This window comes from Mercenaria mercenaria, chromosome 14, assembly GCF_021730395.1.
Source record: "Mercenaria mercenaria strain notata chromosome 14, MADL_Memer_1, whole genome shotgun sequence".
NCBI classification, from domain to species: domain Eukaryota; kingdom Metazoa; phylum Mollusca; class Bivalvia; order Venerida; family Veneridae; genus Mercenaria; species Mercenaria mercenaria.
In genome coordinates this window covers 789,983-796,229 of record NC_069374.1, presented here as the reverse complement: position 1 = coordinate 796,229, position 6,247 = coordinate 789,983, and positions in this window count along the sequence as shown.

Here is a 6,247-nt window from a genome sequence, read left to right as displayed (position 1 = left end):
TTGATATATTCTTAGCGTTTCACAATTTTGCAGGTATGGACTACTTATCTTATAGATGTCTTATTCCGACAATGATCAATCTGTCAAACTGAGAATTTGAAAAGGACTGTTGATAATTGTCTTATGTACAAAAAGTGATTTCGACAGCATAATGTTGAAAACTTTGATATCTTTATAGGTACAAACGTGTATCTCGTCGTATATATGCCTCCGTGGTCAACTCGAGTGTAGTCCATATCAATATATAGTATAATTTTCTGGCCTGAAAATGGTCATTTTCATGCCAGAGCTACGTTATATGCTTCAAAAGTTATGTCGAGACCGTTTTATAACATAAAAGTGAAAGTAGGTGTTTCTTGATGTCCTGATGTCTGCCTACGCAGTATAAGCGTTAACGTGTATCAATCACGTGACCACGTGACCATGGTTTCATTGCATTATGTTCCGTCCTTAATGTTTTTATTAACCAGGTTTTCAACGAAAACCTAGGTTATTAGATTGGGGTATGTCGTTGGGCGGGCGGGCGGCGGCTTCAAACTGGTGTTTCCGGTCAATAACTTTTGTTTCGGTAAAGATATTTGAATAAAACTTGGTATGTATGTAGCTTATATCAAGACAAAGGCTGGGATTGATTTTGGGGTTTCTGGGGTCAAGGTCAATGTCACTGTTACTTAAAATGAGAAAGGGTTTCCGGTCAATAACTTAACTTAGGAATGAGCTATCATGAGGAAACTTGGTGTATAGAAAACTTATATAAAGTTGTAGCTTGGGATTGATTTTGGGGTTTCTGGGATCAAGGTCAAGGTCATTGTTACTAAAAATAGGGTTAGGGTTTAGGGTTAGGGTTAGGGCTGTGCTTTAAAGTGGTGCACTGTGATTCAGTATACTTTTTTATTCTTATGAAAAGTGTTGAAAACCTGGTTTCGTGGCATTGCCGCGTTTCTTGTTTTCTTTTTAGTATTTTCGGATTGCCTGTAGACAGACCTTTAGTACAAAGGTAGTCTCGCAAGAGATGAGAGGCTAGACATGCTGATAAAGGCATATTGTAAGAAAACCCAAAACTGTATTTTTGTACATGTACATTTTTCAGCTCCCAGCTTGTTTATTTCTACTGATAACGCATGTAAACTCTCAGAAAATATTCACTTACTTACAGTATTAGTATATCTGCTTAGATTGTCAAGTCACTTCACCTGATATACAGTTTAACTCCTTATATTTACGATTTTCTACAGTGCAAAAAGCTTCTTTCATGGAGGCTGCCATTTTTGTTGTTGTTGTTGCAGACCGGAAGAGAAATATTTACGATTATGTGACATTTACTTGGTAAAGGTGTAAGGTACCTATGTAAACAGCAACAGTATACATTCTATTATTCCAGCCACACTTAGATTTAATTAGATTTAGGCCATATTTGTAGCATTTTATGATTTTCTGATGTGCCAATGTAAAATCTCTTACCGGTCTATCTGAGCGTCTGCTAACAGCCCCGCTTCAAAGTGTTTTTCCATGATTGTGATTAAACTACTTCATATTTCTTAGAGTGTTATATATCAAAATACTTGTTATGAAACAAGGAATTGTTTGAGGTTTACTTTCACTTAAGACCTTGTTTATTTAATACATTATTTGCGAGAAACCCTGGCTGAAGCTCCGTAGAGAGACTGGTGACCTGGAATTCCGGCCGGTCACCTTTCTGTGATTTCATTGGAGAACGGTGCCCGGTCTGTATTTGATTGATTTACCCGGACACACCTTCCTCACCGTCCTTCAGCCATTGGTCAGTTACATCACGTGGTCACATCCCAGGAGGCTATATATTGGCTGGCGGGGCGGACAATGGCGTCAGCACTTTGTTCGTATACGTAGTTCTTGCGTAAGAGCGCCAAATTCAAACTGCAAGTTAGGCAGTAAGTCTTTTGAAACCATCCGTCCGTCTTTCCGATATACTGTATATCTTGAGCTGTGTCCACATTATATTAATTAAGTTATACGTATTTCAATGTGAAATTGAACTGTTTATTTGTTTATTGTGCTTACTTGAAAGGAATAGACATAGAGTCTAGTTAACTTAAGCGCGTATTTCGTGCCTCATTAAATTTTGGAACTTTACTTTAAACTTTGTTATTAACTGTGTGTTTTCCCTGACATCCGCCGGCCGTTAAAATGTTATACTAGTAAATGATTGTTTATACAAAGAAAATAGAAACGTTGGCATTTAATACCTTACATTCTATAATGGCAATCGAATATCTCCGTTCAATTACACTTTTTTCGTATGCCATTCCGGTATCCTTATTTAAACCTTAATAGAATTTGTCATGCTCTTGCGAAGTGCAGATATGCTCTTAATCAAAAACCATTTACTTCAATCATTTAGTTTAATAACCCAGGTATTTGCACTTTAAAAGCAGAACTTTAAAAAATCTAAGTTGTTCTTTTGAAATAAACTTAATCTATCAACCGTGTTGTTGTTTTTTTTTTTTTTTTGTTTTTTTTTCGTTTTTTTTTTTCTCTACGATCGACCTTGTGTCTTTTATATAATTTTATTTTCAATTATATCCATTGAGACTCATTCTTCCTTTGTTCAAATAAACGTGGGTAAAACAACTTGTATAACTGAATATCAAGAGAAAACATTACCAGCATGCCTCCAGATTTGGCTAAAAATAATCTTTCTTTTAAATTGAAGTTTGGTCATATTATGAACATTAGAATATGAATTTTTGTTTCTAAAACATTTTAAAAGTTCCATATCAAGAAAAAAATATGACCTCGCCGGGAATCGAGCCCCGGACCGCCGCGGCAATAAAAACATTTTCCCGTCGTCGTAACCAATAGCGCTATAGTTGAAACAGTGAATAATGACTTCAAAATATAGACATGTATAATCGAGACAGTTTATCTGGAGTAAAAGCGTGACAAACGCTTTTCGATCTTCATCGTAAAAAGTAGTAAAAACAGCAAATTCTCATGTGTGTCTGTAACATAAAGTTTGTCAGTAATTACGTGTAAAAGCTTTAAAGCAGCATGCCTCCAGATCGTTCGACAACAACAAAAAATTAGATATCTTGAAATACATGCTATATTTCTTAAGAAGGCTTTAAAACTTAACTTCTGACAGACTTAATTACTGACCAGATTTCAATTTGAACGAAAGATTATTTTTAGCCAAATCTGGAGGCATGCTGCTTTAATAATAGTAGCTTAATCTGGGATGCTGTATTCGACTCGAGGGGATTTCGCCAGGTCGAATCATACGAGTCTCGCAAGCACCGAGTGTGATCTGATGTGGTAAAATCCACGAGAGCCGAATACGGAATCCCAGATCTGGCTACTGTTATAATGACCCTTTTATTACATATCTCCACCTTTTTAGCATTGAAACTAAAAATACAAAGTATGCACTATCTATTATATATTTGTATGTGTGTAGCTAACTTCATCAAAGTACATGTACATAATCTGACAAAATATGTATGATATCATTTTCTAAAAAGAGTTATTTGGGATGAAAAAGATGATCCTTGGAAAAATATTTTGAAAAAAATAGAACTATCCTAACACGTTAAACCATGCAAATAATTACTGCAATGGTCAACAAATGAAAAGAAAAACATGTAAAGATCAATTTATTTAATGCCCTGGTGGAAAGTGTGACTTTTTTGTGGCGAATTTTGTCAACGGGACGTATTATGGGAACGCTCCGGGATACAAGAATGACAACTTTGTCCGGAGCATTTCCTCTTCAAACACGGAGGGATTTTCATGTAATTTGAAAAAAACTCTTTACCATTATTAGATGGAGTAGCTAGCATGCGTAAGAACCTAGTCCCTAGGTCTGAGGTCAAGGTCACACTAAGAGACCAAACCAGATCTATGAATGACAACTTTGTCCGGAGCATTTCTTCTTCATGCATTGAGGGATTTTGATGTAACCGGCACAATTGTTCACTATCATAAGGCCTAAACATTTTTTTCTGGAAACTTGCTCAAAAGATAGGGTAGGTAGGAAGCCCAGACCTCCTCTCAACTGACATTTTTGCACTAATCAGGTAACTATATTTAGACCAAATGACATCATATGCATATTCTTAAAAGTTATTAAATTCAGATTCAGAATATTGTCTTTAACGTAAGTCGTAGAAAATTAGTAGGGCTTTAGAGATATTCTATTAACTTTGGCACGTGTTCCATGATATTGGAAAGATAAAAATTAAACAGCATAAATATCAAACTTGTTGCATAAACAAAACCTTAAAGTTTATCAATAATTCTGAGTAAATTCACATTATAGCTGGCATCCTTTTAAGGTCAGTATGGATTTTTAAATGTATAACTGATACTCGGGTTACATAGTTTTCAGCCGCTGCCTTTGCTCCACTTTTATCGTCTTTACGTGTCTGATAGCTTCTTTCCGTCATGTAATTTGCGCGTGACGACTTCTTATTATTATTATCAAGTTTCAAATAACATTAATAAAATAAAAAAGTGTCGTTGGTCTTTCATTGCATGCATGTTTAATGTCCTTCGTGTGGTGCGTGCGTGCTAAATGCTTACGATCGTGTTCAAAATTTTACATCACATACCAATTATCAGACATTCCCTTGGCTAAATTACATGGTACATTCTTGCAACCAGGGCCCGGTTGTTCGAAACTTTAACCGATTGTTAAACTAACTATCGGTTAAATTTTGATTCAAAATACTAGACTTGGTGGGACACACTAGTATGATGTTTTGATTTTATTGTAAAGACTTTCCAGTGTTCAAAATTCTTATCTCATACATTTGTTTTTCAAAGTATCTGAAATGCCGAAAAATAGCCCTAAAAGTTAATCAACCGTTAGCTTAATCGCCTGTTAAAGTTTCGAACAACTGGGCCCTGACGAATGCCGACCAAATAACATTATTATTGCATTTTACGACATTAAAGTCGTTATTCAGACGGGGTTTATTTACTTCCTAATAAGTTAGATGTCTCTTATTGGATACATCAGCAGTCTCTGTTTGAACAGATAAACACTTTTTATGTATATTTCGTAAGTTGTTTTGTGCATATACTAGTTGGAAGCCTATTAGGTACATTTTGTCTTAGTTTTTATGCATAACCTTTTATGTATGACATATTATGTTTAACGTATTATCAGTTACCTCTTACATGTTAAGCATTACCTCTTAGGTGTTATACCTTGTGTGTTACTTATCAAAAGTTAGATTTGCCTAGTTCTCAATAGGGAAACAAAATTGGCGGACGTTAACGATTACTGCTTGTGGCACTTTACCCCTTTTAGTGACCACTAGAGCTAAAACTAGAAAAAAGCTTTAAACGACCTATACTATGAACAGCATGATGGACCTTGATCAAATTTGGTCTGTACCACCATTATAAGGTCATTTCCAAATTTGTTTCAAAACGCGCAATGGTCCCCTTGTAGGGTCCTCTAGAGCTAAACACAGAAATACCTTTAAACATTTTTTCATGAAGTCTTTTGCTGAATTTTCATTAAACTTTGTTTGTAGTTTAAACACGGGACATTTGATCCATTTCTGAAGCCATTAGAGACAGAAATAGAAGTACCTTTAAACAACTTTTTCTGATGACCACTTGTTTACCATCATAGTATACATATGTTGGTAAGACTACATAACTAGGACAAGATCTTTAGCTCAGTTATGGCTTTTTCTTTTGGCATAGAAATAAGTTACGTTTCGCATACAATTCCATATTTTGTCTAAAAGGCTTGATGTATAACTTCGAAACTTTGAACACTTGCTTAACATCATGGCCACACATTGCCATATAGTACAAGATATATCCAGATCCACAAATACAGGTAGATTGTTCGTCTTATCTATTTTTTTATCTTTTGTCAGATATTTTAAACCCATACTTCCATCAATTCTTCGAATATTCGAGTGCGCTGTCAATTATTCTTGTCAGTACGTCTGTCCGAAGATATGTCATGTATATCTCGAAAAGTATTTAACCTAGAGTCACTAGACCTAGGATCGTTATTAAGGGTTTCGCTGTTCCTAAAAATAGAGAATGGCTTAAACTGGAAACTGGCGCAAATGGGTATATGCAGTATTATGTATTTCATTACTGCCCATAAACAGACTCGATAGAAACCATTTCCTATTTCCTTTTTTTTTTTTATTTAACGTCGCACCGATAGATCATATGGCGACTTTCAAGCTTTAATGGTGGAGAAAGACCCCAGGTGCCCCTCCGTGCATTATTTCAT